Source organism: Panthera tigris, chromosome C1 (assembly GCF_018350195.1).
Source record: "Panthera tigris isolate Pti1 chromosome C1, P.tigris_Pti1_mat1.1, whole genome shotgun sequence".
NCBI classification, from domain to species: domain Eukaryota; kingdom Metazoa; phylum Chordata; class Mammalia; order Carnivora; family Felidae; genus Panthera; species Panthera tigris.
The window spans coordinates 166,742,344-166,758,607 of record NC_056667.1 but is presented as its reverse complement, the minus strand read 5'-3'; positions in this window follow the sequence as shown (position 1 = coordinate 166,758,607).

The window sequence follows — 16,264 nt, the reverse complement described above, 5'->3', positions numbered from 1 at the left end:
GCTCATGTGAGTTCAAGCCCGGGGTCCAGCTCTGTGCTGACAACTCAGAGCCTGGAACCTGCTCAGATTCTATGTCTCCCTCTCTCTCTGCCCCTTCTCGTTCATGCTCTGTCTCTCTCTCTCTCTTTCTCTCTTTCTCAAAAATAAATAAGCATTTTAAAAAAAGTATCCCTTAAAAATATATATAAATAAATAAATTTCTGATGTTTATAAGCCACTTTCTCCTCCCCCACCATTTTCATAGCATTTCTGTTACAGCAATCTGAGCAGACTAAAACACTAGATTCAGCACAACCCTTAACAGGATTAAGCCAATCCCAATCCCCCACAAAATTGACCTGATACAAGAAGAAATGAGCCCATTTCTGGTATAAATAATATTTACATCAATTTCAACTGTTTTATACTTGATGTTTTACATTCAAATAAAAATTATGAGAAATACCAATAAGGAAGAAAAAGCAAACTATTTTCAAGAGATAATAAAATCAAAACTTAGAACCACTCTCAGAGATGGCCCAGATGTTCAAACCATCTCATTAGGACTGAAGAATAACTGATTAATATGTTAAAAGGTCAAGTGGAGAAGGCAAACATCATACATAAGCAGAAGAGAATTTTTAGAAAAGAGATGAAAACTATCATCAAGAATCACCTGGAAAACTAGGATCAGAAAATGTTGCATCACTCTGATAGGTTTATCAGTAGACTTCACATGACTTAAGAATCATTGAACTTGAACAAGGATCAATATAAATTATTCTCACTGAAGCAAAAAGGATGGAAAGAGTGAAAAAACATAGAATAGGCCATCCCACTGTTGGATGATATCAAGTGGTCTAATATATGTGTAACTGCAATCATAGAGGAGATGAGCAAGAACAGAACAGAAGAAATATTTGAAGAGACAAAGGCCAATTTTTTTTTAATTATGAAATACATCTAACCACAAATCCAAGAAACTTGGAGAACTGCAAGAAGGACTAAATTAAAAACAAAACAAAACAAAAATAAAACAAAACACAAGATACATCACATATGATAGTCAAACTGCAGTGAACCATAGAAAAAGATAAAATCTTGAAGGCAGACAAGAGAAAAAAAAAGAACATATTATAGACAAAAAAACAAAGGTAAGAATTAAAGCAGACTACTTGTCAGCAACCATGCAAAGCAAAAGACAACAGAGTGGCATCTTTAAATTGTTGAAAGAAAAACCCTGTCAACCCAGATCCTAAACCTAGTGAAAATATCTTTCCAAAAAATGAAAGCAAAAATGAACATTAAAGAAAAACAAAATCTTAGGGATATGTCATTGTCAAGAGGCTTACACTAAAAGAAATGTTAAAGAATGTTCTTTCAGGCAGAGAGTATAATATTAGATCAGAAGTTCGGTCTACACAAAGGAATAAAGATCCCTGGGAAAGGAATGACAAGGTAAATTAAAAAATGTGTTTCTTATTTTTAATTGCAACAAAGATAATTAACTCTCAAAAGTAATAATAATAATATCCCATTGTGGGGGTTATAAAATAAGTTAGGAGTGCCTGGGTGGCTCAGACAGTTAAGCGTCCGACTTCAGCTCAGGTCATGGTCTCAACCATGTGAGTTTGTGAGTTCGAGCCCCATTCGGGCTCTGTGCTGACAACTCAGAGCCTGGAGCCTGCTTTGGATTCTGCGTCTCCCTCTCTCTCTGCCCCTCCCCAGCTTGCACTCTGTCTCTCTCTGTCTCTCAAAAATGAATAAATGTTTTTTTAAAAATTTGTAAAATAAGTTAAAGTAAAACATCTGACAATAGCAAAAAAAAAAAAAAGTCAAAGAGAGAATTTGGAAGCATATTGTCATGAGAGTCCTACACTACATGTGAAATGGTATAATAATCCTGAATATAGACAGTGATAAAATGACTATTGTAATCTGCAGGGCAACTACTGCCCACCCCCCATCCCCCATTTTTAAACAGTACAACTGGTTTAGATTACCTGAAATGAACAGACATTTTAGTTGTATGTAGTCAACAAGAAGCTTGGAGTAAGAGATATTGCCAAGAGCATGGTGCTGGAATTTTAGCCCTTAATAAATTAAGGGCTTAATAAATTAAAGATAGACTAGAGTGAAAAGCAGGGCTTGGAGATTATACAGAGCCACATTAGGATTTTAAGTTGACTGGGGGCTCCTGGGTGGCTCAGTCCTGACTTCGGATCGGGTCATGATCTCACAGTTTGTGAGTTTGAGCCCCACATTGGGCTCTGTGCTGACAGATCAGAGCCTGGAACCTGCTTTGGATTCTGTGTCGCTCTCTCTCTCTCTCTCTGTCCCTCCCCCCCCCCCCACTCATGCTCTGTCTCTCTCTCAAAAATAAATAAACATTAAAATTTTTTTTTTAAAAAAAAGGATTTTCAGTTGATGTTGAGAGATCTCAACCACCAACGAGCAGGAGAGTTTTTCTCAAGCCATGTACAGGGAAATGATTACCATGCAGAAACCCGGTATTTAGTAGAGTAGAACTATCACAAGAACTAGAAGCTATTCATCATGTTTTCTATATTTTTGGATACCCCGGGTGTCTAGCAAAGTATACGGACCCACAGTAGTGAAAAAGATAAGACCATTTCCTGTATTCATGGAGCTTACATCATGAATAAAGCAGGGGAAGTGAGGGTAAACAGGTAAACACAGGCAGATATATTGCAATTCGAGATAAAAACAAGTGTGATGAAGTCAAAGAAATAGGAACATGAGAAAGAGTCCCTAGCTGCTGAGCAACACAAGCTGGTTCAATCATAGAAGACATTTCTGACGATGGAATATTTGGGCTGGCTGGAATGATCAGAAGGAGGTAGTCCTACACTCTAAGAAGAAGAAATATTAAATGAAAGTCCCTGAGCTCCGGACTTTGGAGCAGAGATTATTGACATGTGGCTACAGATACAGACAGAAGCCAGATTCTGTAGAAACTTAGAAACCATGCTATGTCTTCAAATATTATTTTAATTGAGATGGGAAAAGCTATGAGAGTGTTTTAAGGAAGAGATAACATAGATTAATATTTTAAACAGTAAAGCTAGAAGCCATAATAATGCTACATAAAGACTGCTGGTCTCAAATTTCGGTGACAGTGGACTTACACGTGGGGTCTAATAGTAAAAGTGTTAACACTTCCATTATTCCCTGTATTACTGTTCCTATCACTTATTAAGTGTTTATTACGTACTAGGAGCTTTGTAGAGAGTTTTTCCGTGCACTATATTTAAACTTCACAACAATCCCGATAGGAAACTGAGCCTTAGAAAAGTTAATTGCCATATGGTCATACAGTGCATAAGTTTGTTACTGCTGCTGTAAAAAATGACCACAAGCTGGGTGGATTAACACACTCTGATTTACACCTCTGAAGGTCAGAAGTCTAAAATGTGTCCACAGGGCTGCATGCCTTCTGAAAGCTTGAGGGAAAACTAGTTTCCTCTCCTTTTCCAGCTTCTAGAAGCTGCCTACATTGATTGGCTCATAACCCATTCCCTCATCTTCAATGCATATCACCCTAATTTTTGAGTTCTGCTTCCATCCATACATCTTCTCTTGGACTCTAACTTTTCTGTCTTTCTCTTTTTAGGACCCTCTAAATTACACTGGACCCACCCAGATATATTGGATAATCTCTCCAACTTGAGGTCCTAAATTTAATTACATGCAAAGCCCCTTAGTCACAGAAAGTAATATTTTTACAGGTTCTGAAGATTAGGATGTATATGTCTTTAGGGAGTCATTATTCAGCTTACACATAGCCAGAATTTGGGTCCTCCATTCTTTGGGTATAAAAGAAAGGCTATTATAAAGTGAATGAATCTCTGAGCAAAAGATGAGGAAATGCATTCATTTTTCAGGATGAACTGGAAAGGATGTGGGTAGATGCAGAGTGAAAATGAAACCTGGCCAGGAGCCCCCATGTATGGCCCAGATTGGCATCACCAAAGGAAAAGAAGAATCAATATTTATTGTACTGCCTACTCTGTGCCAGACCCAATAACTATGCCCTAAATACACATTATCCCATTTAATTCTCACAGCCAATATGTAAAATACATATTAGAGTCCCAGTTTTAAAGAGAGGAAACCCAAGCTCTGTCAATGCAAGTTAATGAGGCAGTGGGTCAGCATCCGTATCTGGCTCAGATCCCAAAGCTTATGTTGTATCATTTTTTTTTTAATTTGAAATATCAAAAAGGAATTTTAAAGAAAATCTGTCAAACTGGAATACTGGGCTAGGAGGCAGACTGGGAAAATGTGTCATTTTGAAGAAGGGTTAAAACAATTGGGGATGATTGGGGCACCTGAGTGGCTCAGTCAGTTAAGCATCAGATTTAGGTTTGTGAGTTCGAGCGCCACATTGGGCTTTGCACTGACAACTCAGAGCCTAGAGTCTGCTTTGGATTCTGTGTTTCCCTCTCTCTCTGCCCCTCCCCTGCTCATGCTCTGTCTCTCTCTCAAAAAAATAAACACTAAAAAAAAAAAAGAGACTAAGTAAAGGAGAAATTAAAAAAAAAGAATTGGGGGTGATTAACTTGGAAGAGAGAAAACCTTGGGGCACCTGGGTGGCTCAGTCAGTTAAGTGTCCAACTTCAGCCCAGGTTATGATCTCACATTGGTGAGTTTGAGCCCTGCATCGGGCTCTGTGCTGACAGCTCAGAGCCTGAAGCCTGCTTCGAAATCTCTCTCTCTCTCTCTCTCTCTCTCTCTCTCTTTCTTTCTCTGTGCCTTCCCCACTCGTTCTCTCTCTCTCTCTCAAAAATAAACAAACATTAAAAATTTTTTAAATAAAAAAAGAGAAAACCTCAAGAAGAAATGATAATGTGTGATTTCGTGTGGAGAAGTGCTAGACATAGTATATAAAACTGAAAGAAAAGTCATACAAGCAGTATGGATTTGATATATTTGAATTGCATTGAATTGCATTGCTAAAACTCAGAAGGCTCTAGACTAAACTAGATTTTTTCCACAACAGTGATTGAGAACCTGGGCTCTGGAGCCAGAGTGCCTCTGTTTGAATCCTAGCCCTATTATATACTAGCTATGTCATTAGGCAAGATATTTAACTTCCATGTGCCTGATTCCTTAGTTGTAAATAAGGACAAAAGTAGTACCTCACCTCAGAGGTTTGTTACAAGCATTCAGTGAACTAGCAAAGTATTTCTGAAAGCTTCTAGCAATAATAAGTACTCAAAAATGTCATTTATCATTATACCTGTAAAAAATCGAACTAATGAAGTGGGTACTAGTTACAAGGGAAGATCTGGACACGTGGGGCTGGAAGATCTCCATTACTAGAAATATCAAACCAAAGTTAAACAGTCACAGGTAAATGATGCTTACAGGAAGATTCCTTCATTGTGTAGAAAGTTAAAAGAAAACACCTTTTGACAAATTGTGTTCCATGAAATGCTAGTAAAATGAGATATTAAAAAAATGTTCCATGGTTTGGGAATGAGGATAAGGTAATTGGTTAAATAATTCAGAAATACTATAAATCATATTCTTGATTTGGGAATTCATAATATGTATTAGTATGTGAAAGCTCTGAGAAGTCCTACAGGAAAAGAAAGCTGCAAAACTTTTAAAACCCTACTTTTCAACTGTGTGTGTGTGTGTGTGTGTGTGTGTGTGTGTGTGTGCAATGCTTGTTAATATCTAGTGAAATCTTCTTTGGAGTATAGTTTGTGAAATGTAAAATTAATAGACTAGATAATCTCTAAAGTACCTTCTGCCTCTAAGCTATTACAATTCTAGGTTTATATAATGCAACTCCAAATGTGTTAAAACAGCATGCTCTACAATGATGTGAACTCTCAGGATAGAGCTCTATTTCACTATATACTTAGAATACACTGCCTAGGCTATAACTGTTTCACTATAGGCTTAAGACCCACTGCAATCCTTCAAATACTGTTGCACGTATCATTTTAAATTTTCAAGTAAGAATACTCCTAAATATCAACTTCCTTTGACAGGGTACTTTCAGATTCTGAGCAGCTGACTTGGTTTTTACAACCAGTCTCAGCAATAATTACCTTATAATTCAGGATCAGCCATAAAGAGATAATGGTACATTCACAGGCAAATGACCAGATACATAAAATTCTGACCAGAAATGTTATACACTGCTTCAAAAAATTTAAGAAATATATTGCATAAGACACATGAAAATGTTTCGCAAAGTGTAACTATAAACTTCATCTACTCAAGAGTAAAATAGCATATTTTTAAAAATCATATACTGAACATGTCAGGTCTTTTTCATGCACGGACCAAGAGAATTTGTATTTTACAGCATAGGCATTGACACACAGTAGGTATGCTCCCATTCTCTTAACAACTCTGAGAGGCACGTATTATAATCTCCATTTTAGTTTCAGAGAGGTACGCTCTCCGTTTGCTCACTATGCTGTAGCCATTTGACCTTCTCTCATACCTCAAGCTCTCACCTTCTTCCAGACCTTTATGTCTGCTGTATCCTCGGCTTGAAAGTCTTTACCCCTGGCCTTAGCTCACTTCCTCTTTTCTCTTAGGTCTCAGTTCACAGTCACCTCCTCAAAGAATCTCTCCCTGATTACTCTTATCTGAAAGTGCCAGTGCTCCTATTTGGTGACTAGCTATTCTTTGTATTTGAGACTATATTATTATTTTTTGTATTTTACAAATTATATGAACCACGCTATCATACTGAGCTGAATCCTTTCAGACGAAATGGTTCACTTTCTACAGTCTCTGTTCCTAGCACAATGCTTGGCCCATAGTTGATTCTCAATAAATACTCTTTCAGTTAATAAAGTTACATCTTGCCATTTGATTAAAAGAAAACAAAAAAACAAAAACAAAAAACCTCTTTCCATACTAGTGTATTTTAGTTTCAGTATACCTCAGATTCACTAACAAAGGAAAATTATTTTTTTAACTTTGTTTTCCTAATTACTGATAAGAATGGTGCATACATGACAACAATAATACTGCTGAAGAAGTTTTGGTAGACTCAGGTCTCATAGCCACAAATGGTATTAAACACAAGACGAAAAATTGGAGCCTGTCCAAGTAACTGACAACACAATGCCATATAATGGAAAACAATTGTCAAGTGAGATCACTAATCATGCAAAAAATGCCCTGATAAAAATGATCTTGGGGGAACTGCTCAAAGAGTACACAAATATGTTGATAACATTTGTCAAGCCAGAATAAAATATGCTATATGTATTTCCTGATGGAAGGATCATCTGAGTCGGATCATAGGAATGTATGTCAACAGTGCTCTGAAAACATTGTCATTATACTGCATCAGTACTTACCACTAATTCCAGTATACCCTAACCTATCATGAGTTTTAGCTCCATAAATTAATTTTCCCAGGACTTCATAGTCTTTGGATTAGTCATACTTCAAGTTTGTTTGTTTGTTTGTTTTTATTTTTTATCCTTTAAATCTCCTTCACCTATTTTTCCCACTCCTCACACGCTGCTTCTGGAAACCACCCATCCATTTTCTGTATCTGTGAGCTTGTTTATTTTGTTGTTGTTTGCTTGTTTGCTTTTAGATTCCACACATAAAAGATATCATACAGTATTTATCTCTCTCTGACTTATTGCACTTAACATAATGCCCTCAAGATCCATCCATGTTGTTGCAAATGGCCATATTTCATTTTTTTATGGCTTGATATTCCACTATATATATACCACAATTTCTTTATCCATTTATCTGCCAATGGGCATTTTGGTTGTTTCTATATCTGAGCTGTTGTAATAATGCTATAATGAACATGGGGTTGCATATGTCTTTTTGAGTTAGCATTTTTGTTTTCTTTGGATAAATACTCAGAAGAGGAATTGCTGGATCACGTGGTGGTTCTGTTTTTAATTTCTTGAGAAACCTCCACAATGCTTTCCATAGCGGCTGCATCAATTTACATCCCCACCAACATTGCACAAGGGTTCTCTTTGCTCTACATCCTCACCAACACTTGTTATTTCTTGTCTTTTTGATAACTGACATTCTGACAGGTGTATGGTGATATGTCATCATGGTTTTAACTTGCATTTCTCTGATGATTAGTGATATTGCGTACTACACTGTAGCCATTTCACCTTCTCTCATACCTCAAGCTCTCACCTCCTTCCAGGTCTTCTTTGTCTTCTATATCCTCTGTGTCTTTTCATGTGTCTTTTGGCCTTCTGTATGTCTCCTTTAGAAAAATGTCTATTCAAATGTTTTGTCCATTTTTTAACTGGATTGTTTGTTTTGTTATGAGTTGTATGAGGTTTTTTTAAAAATATATTTTGGATATTAGCCCCTTATCACATATATGACTTGCAAATATTTCCCCCCACTCAGTAGGCTGCCTTTGCATTTTGTTGATGGTTTCCTTTGCTGTGCAGTATCTTTTTAGTTTGATGTAGTCCCACAAGATTATTTTTGCTTTTGCTTTTGGTGTCAGATTCAAAACAATCATCACCAAGACTTATGTCAAGGAGAATATTCTCTCTTAAGGTTTTTGTGGTTTCAGGTATTATGTTCATGTCTTTAATGCATTTTGAGCTAGTTTTTGTATGTGTGTAAGATAAGAGTCCAGTTTCATTCTTTTGCATGTGCCTGTCCAATTTTCTTGACACCATTTATTAAAGGCATTATCCCTTTCCACTATAAATTCTTGGCTCCTTTATTTTAACTTACCATATATATGTGGGTTTATTTCTGGGCTCTCTTTTCTGTTCCACAGATCTCTGTGTGTGTTTTTATGCCAGCACCATACTGTTTTGATTACTAACACTTTGTAGTACAGTTTGAAATCAGGGAGTGTGATGCCACCAGCTTCGTTCTTCTCAAGATTGCTTTGGCTATCTGGGTCTTTTGTGGTTCCATACAGATTTTAGGATTATTTGTTCCAGGTAAAAATAGAAAAGTGCCATTGGTATTTTGACAGGATTTGTGTTGAATCTATAGATTGCTTTGGGTAGTATGGATATTTTGACAATATTGAATCTCTCAACCCATGAGCACAAAATATCTTTCCACCTACTTGTGTCTTCAATTTCTTTCATTAATGTCTTATAGTTTTCAATATACTGCCTTTTACCTCTTCGGTTAAATTTATCCCTAGGTATTTTTTTCTTTTTGTTATAATTTAAAATGGAATTTTCTTAATTTCTTTCTAGTTTCTTACTAGTGTATAGAAACGTAACAGGTCTTTATGTATTGATTCTGTATCCTACAACTTTACTGAATTTGCTTATTAGTTCTAACAGTTCTTTGAGGTCTTTAGGGTTTTTTATAGATAATATTATGGCATTTGCAAATAGTGATAGCTTTACTTCTTCCTTTCCAGTTTGAATGCTATTTTTTCTTTTTTGTTTTTTCTTGCTTAATTACTCTGGCTAGGACTTCCAGTACTATGCAAAATATAAGTGGCGAGAGAGGACATTTTTGTCTTATTCCTAATCCTAGATGAAAAGTTTTCAGCTTTTCACCATCAATATGAGGTGCACTGTGGGCTTGTCATAAATGGCTTTTATTATGTTGAGGTGTGTTCCCTCTATATGTGTATTGAAAGTTTTTGGATGTTGAATATTTGTCAGATGCTGTTTTTGGGCATCTATCGAGTTGATCTTATGATTTTTATACTTTTTTTAAATTATTTTTTTAATGTTTATTTATTTTTGAGAGACAGAGAGAGACACAGCACGAGCAGGGGAGGGGCAGAGAGAGCGGGAGACACAGAATCCGAAGCAGGCTCCAGGCTCTGAGTTATCAGTACAGAGCCCAATGCAGGACTCAAACTCATGAACCGTGAGATCATGACCTGAGTTGAAGTTGGCCCTTAACCAACAGAGACACTCAGGCGCCCCTCCTTTGGTTTTTCATATAGTGAAAACTATTATTTTCAAAACATTCTTCTTATGAATATTCTTAATTAAATATGGACTTTTAACATAATGCCAGCAATAGCTTACTCAGATACTATTTACTAAGATTAAGGCTGTTTCCACAAGGCCAACAGCAAAATGGCTTCAACAAATTTTGCAACTGTAATTTACAAATGTACCAGGTACTATACGACCCTACTGTCCAACTGCCACCATGTAGATGGAGTAGGCCAAACAATCTGATCCAGAGATATGTTTGAAAAGATCCTCATAGTTTTTCTAGCCTCATATGTAGGAAAAGCCTCCCCACCCCCCCACCCCCTTTCCCCCCCACGGACTAAAGAACGAGAAATTCCTTTATCTCTAAGGACAACAGTTCTGATCTGTACTCCCAGTAATTAGGAAAATCAGCCACTGGGTCAAACTGGAAGGTCTTTAGGCCTCATTTACTATAATCTTCTTTTGCATATATGGAAGCTAGATGTCAGACAAGTTATGCAACATCTATGGCCACACAGTGGTCAGAGGCAGAAACGATAATACTCCAGCTGCCTTAACTCTTCCATTCAACTCCCCCACTAGTTGACAACAACCTCTCTGCAGGTCTAGGATTCTTCGTGTCATGTCCACCCTCTTTACCTCCTCTTATTTCCCTTCTTTATCTCTCTTTGGAAGAAAAGATCCTTAAAATCAAGTGAAATATTATTTTTTTCACTCTAAATTTACATTCACTTATAAAATCTGCCTTATGATTCTTACTCAGCTATGTTCAATTTTAGTGCTTGATCATTGCCTAAATCACTGATAATCTTAAATTATTCTCTTACCAATCCACCAAATGCTTTTTTTGGCGTAAAGCTCAAGCCAATTGAGCTTTATATTGAATTTATCTGTGTGGTCTATTCTTCAAGGTCAGCTTAGGCACTTGTAATTTAAGCCCTCCCCTAGAAAGCACTTAAATGGCCTAACCATAACCTCGGAAAACATATGCTTAAATGCTGATAGAGGACTTTTGACTAACAGATGCAGTTGAAATAAATGCCTTTATGAACTATATCCTACTATATCCTAGTAATGGACTTCCTGCATCTTAAGAGCTTCATTTGCTATTTCCATAATCATCATGCTGCTAGTGTCATAAGAAACTAGTGTGTGCTCACCTTGCTATCTGTCCTTCATAATTATTACATTATTGTTATAATAAACTAATGATTAAATTGAAAGAACAAGACCACAATATTAAATGGTTTTCATGGAGAAATGTTTAATAATTTCATAGGAACCAAAATTAGTCATTTTATAAAACTGAGGAGTCTCTGAGACATAAAATCGGTTTATTACCTTTTCCTCATAAAAAATCATTTGCTTAAGAGGGATTCATTGTGGGTGTTGATGATGCCTGAAGATGTCATAATCAAGGCTGATTTAGACCAGCATGGCCTGACTGAAGATGCATAAAAGCTATTAAAGACTGGCATCAATATATAACAATCTCTGGACCACTGAAAAGAACTGCTTTGTCAGTATGTAACTTTTTTTTATTGACATAACCCCACTGCTGAAACATTAATTTTGAAATATGACATGTTTTATACTTATAAGTCCTAAGTCGATAATCAAAAATCATAATAAAATCTACTAATAATCAAGAAAGTTCAACTAATACATATAAATTAGCTGTTCCTCTGCTATCAGCAGCTCCTATCAGTGACTCTTTAATAAAGAGATCTCAGTCACTGAAGCCAGACCAAACCTTGGATTCCAATTACAGCAACACTACTTACTACCTGTGTGATCTAGGACAACTTGCTTAACATATGTCAGTCTCAGTTATTTCACAAGTTACAGGAGAATAATAGTTTCTACTTGTTAAGATTGTTGTGAAAATAAAACATCTTTAACATTAACAGTACCTAATAAGTGATCAGCAAATTAATTAGCTCAGATTATATTAGAGTTACCATGATGGCATGCACAAAAAAACCTTTCTTTGGAGATTAGTCAATTCAAAATATGTAATAATCTGGGTCGCCTTTGTGGACAATGGAAATGATGATTGTGATGGAGAAATGCAGAAATACCTTATAGATAGGTATTTAAGATTAAATGTTTCTAGGGGCACCTGGGTGGCGCAGTCGGTTAAGCGTCCGACTTCAGCCAGGTCACGATCTCGCGGTCTGTGAGTTCGAGCCCCGTGTCAGGCTCTGGGCTGACGGCTCGGAGCCTGGAGCCTGTTTCCGATTCTGTGTCTCCCTCTCTCTCTGCCCCTCCCCCGTTCATGCTCTGTCTCTCTCTGTCCCAAAAATAAATAAAAATCGTTGAAAAAATTAAAAAAAAAAAGATTAAATGTTTCTAAATGGCATAACTTATTACCATTTACTAATTTCAATAAAAAGTTTTCCTATTCCTTTTCTTGATTTCTTCAGAAAAGCACTACTATTATCAAGAATACTATTATCAAGAATAACACTACTATTACCTTATATTATCAAATATAAGAATATTTATAACAAAATTAGTCAGAAAATCCCAAACTGGAAATAATCCAAACACCCATCAACAGGAAAAAGGATAAACAAATCATTACATACCTATATACTAGAATAGTACACAGCAATAAAAAGTGAATGAATTATTGATACACACAACATAGATATATCTCAAAACTATTATGGGTGAACGATGCCATGCACAAAAAGGTACATACCATATAATTCCATTCAAAGGAAGTTGAACACAGAAAAAGTGTTCTATGGTGACTGAAATTAAAATAGTGCTAATTCTGCAGGGCAAGGATGGTGGGTCCTACCTGGGAAAGGGTGTGAAGGAAACTTCTAGGGTTATAGAAATAATCTATATCTTGGTGGGGGGTTCCGGAAGATGGCGGCGTAGGAGGACGCGGGGCTCACAGCGCGTCCTGCCGATCACTTAGATTCCACCTACACCTGCCTAAAGAACCCAGAAAACCGCCAGAGGATTAGCAGAAGGGAGTCTCCAGAGTCAAGCGCAGACTAGAGGCCCACGGAAGAGGGTAGGAAGGGAGCGAGGCGGTGCGCGCTCCACGGACTGGCGGGAGGGAGCCGGGGCAGAGGGGCGGCTCGCCGGCCAAGCAGAGCCCCCGAGTCGGGCTGGCAAAAGCGGAGGGGCCGGACGGACTGTGTTCCGACAGCAAGCGCGACTTAGTGTCTGGGAGGTCATAAGTTAACAGCTCTGCTTGGAAAGCTGGAAGGCTGGAGGACAAAGGGAGGGAGAGCTGCTGAGCCCCCGGACGACAGAGCTCAGCTTGGCGGGGAACAAAGGCGCCAGCGCCATCTCCCCCGCCCATCCCCCAGCCAAAATCCCAAAGGGAACCAGTTCCTGCCAGGGAACTTGCTCGCTCCGCGCAAACACTCAACTCTGTGCTTCTGCGGAGCCAAACCTCCGGCAGCGGATCTGACTCCCTCCCGCTGCCACAGGGCTCCTCCTGAAGTCGATCACCTAAGGAGAAGCGAGCTAAGCCTGCCCCTCCACCCCCCGTGCACCTTGCCTACCCACCCCAGCTAATACGCCAGATCCCCAGCAACACAAGCCTGGCAGTGTGCAAGTAGCCCAGACGGGACACGCCACCCCACAGTGAATCCCGCCCCTAGGAGAGGGGAAGAGAAGGCACACACCAGTCTGACTGTGGCCCCAGCAGTGGGCTGGGGGCAGACATCGGGTCGGACTGTGGCCCCGCCCACTAACTCCAGTTATACACCACAGCACAGGGGAAGTGCACTGCAGGTCCTCACCACGCCAGGGACTCTCCAAAATGACCAAACGGAAGAATTCCCCTCAGAAGAATCTCCAGGAAATAACAACAGATAATGAACTGATCAAAAAGGATTTAAATAATATAACAGAAAGTGAATTTAGAATAATAGTCATAAAATTAATCGCTGGGCTTGAAAACAGTATACAGGACAGCAGAGAATCTCTTGCCACAAAGATCGAGGGACTAAGGAACAGTCACGAGGAGTTGAAAAACGCTTTAAACGAAATGCAAAACAAAATGGAAACCACGATGGCTCGGCTTGAAGAGGCAGAGGAGAGAATAGGTGAACTAGAAGATAAAGTTATGGAGAAAGAGGAAGCTGAAAGTAAGAGAGATAAAAAAATCCAGGAGTATGAGGGGAAAATTAGAGAACTAAGTGATACACTAAAAAAAAAATAATATACGCATAATTGGTATCCCAGAGGAGGAAGAGAGAGGGAAAGGTGCTGAAGGGGTACTTGAACAAATTATAGCTGAGAACTTCCCTGAACTGGGGAAGGAAAAAGGCATTGAAATCCAAGAGGCACAGAGAACTCCCTTCAGACGTAACTTGAATCGATCTTCTGCACGACATATCATAGTGAAACTGGCAAAATACAAGGATAAAGAGAAAATTCTGAAAGCAGCAAGGGATAAACGTGCCCTCACATATAAAGGGAGACCTATAAGACTCGGGACTGATCTCTCCTTTGAAACTTGGCAGGCCAGAAAGGCTTGGCACGATATCTACAGTGTGCTAAACAGAAAAAATAGGCAGCCGAGAATCCTTTATCCAGCAAGTCTGTCATTTAGAATAGAAGGAGAGATAAAGGTCTTCCCAAACAAACAAAAACTGAAGGAATTTGTCACCACGAAACCAGCCCTACAAGAGATCCTAAGGGGGATCCTGTGAGACAAAGTACCAGAGACATCACTACAAACATAAAACATACAGACATCACAATGACTCTAAACCCGTATCTTTCTATAATAACACTGAATGTAAATGGATTAAATGCGCCAACTAAAAGACATAGGGTATCAGAATGGATAAAAAAACAAGACCCATCTATTTGCTGTCTACAAGAGACTCATTTTAGATCTGAGGACACCTTTAGATTGAGAGTGAGGGGATGGAGAACTATTTATCATGCTCCTGGAAGCCAAAAGAAAGCTGGAGTAGCCATACTTATATCAGACAAACTAGACTTTAAATTAAAGGCTGTAACAAGAGATGAAGAAGGGCATTATATAATAATCACAGGATCTATCCACCAGGAAGAGCTAACTATTATAAATGTCTATGCGCCAAATACCCGAGCCCCCAGATATATAAAACAATTACTCATAAACATAAGCAACCTTATTGATAAGAATGTGGTCATTGCAGGGGACTTTAACACCCCACTTACAGAAATGGATAGATCATCTAGACACACAGTCAATAAAGAAACAAGGGCCCTGAATGATACATTGGATCAGATGGACTTGACAGATATATTTAGAACTCTGCACCCCAAAGCAACAGAATATACTTTCTTCTCGAGTGCACATGGAACATTCTCCAAGATAGATCATATACTGGGTCACAAAACAGCCCTTCATAAGTTTACAAGAATTGAAATTATACCATGCATACTTTCAGACCACAATGCTATGAAGCTTGAAATCAACCACAGGAAAAAGTCTGGAAAACCTCCAAAAGCATGGAGGTTAAAGAACACCCTACTAACGAATGAGTGGGTCAACCAGGCAATTAGAGAAGAAATTAAAATATACATGGAAACAAACGAAAATGAAAATACAACAATCCAAACGCTTTGGGATGCAGTGAAGGCAGTCCTGAGAGGAAAATACATTGCAATCCAGGCCTATCTCAAGAAACAAGAAAAATCCCAAATACAAAATCTAACAGCACACCTAAAGGAAATAGAAGCAGAACAGCAAAGGCAGCCTAAACCCAGCAGAAGAAGAGAAATAATAAAGATCAGAGCAGAAATAAACAATATAGAATCTAAAAAAACTGTAGAGCAGATCAACGAAACCAAGAGTTGGTTTTTTGAAAAAGTAAACAAAATTGACAAACCTCTAGCCAGGCTTCTCAAAAAAGAAAAGGGAGATGACCCAAATAGATAAAATCATGAATGAAAATGGAATGATTACAACCAATCCCTCAGAGATACAAACAATTATCAGGGAATACTATGAAAAATTATATGCCAACAAATTGGACAACCTGGAAGAAATGGACAAATTCCTAAACACCCACACTCTTCCAAAACTCAATCAGGAGGAAATAGAAAGCTTGAACAGACCCATAACCAGCGAAGAAATTGAATCGGTTATCAAAAATCTCCCAACAAATAAGAGTCCAGGACCAGATGGCTTCCCAGGGGAGTTCTACCAGACGTTTAAAGCAGAGATAATACCTATCCTCCTCAAGCTATTCCAAGAAATAGAAAGGGAAGGAAAACTTCCAGACTCATTCTATGAAGCCAGTATTACTTTGATTCCTAAACCAGACAGAGACCCAGTAAAAAAAGAGAACTACAGGCCAATATCCCTGATGAATATGGATGCAAAA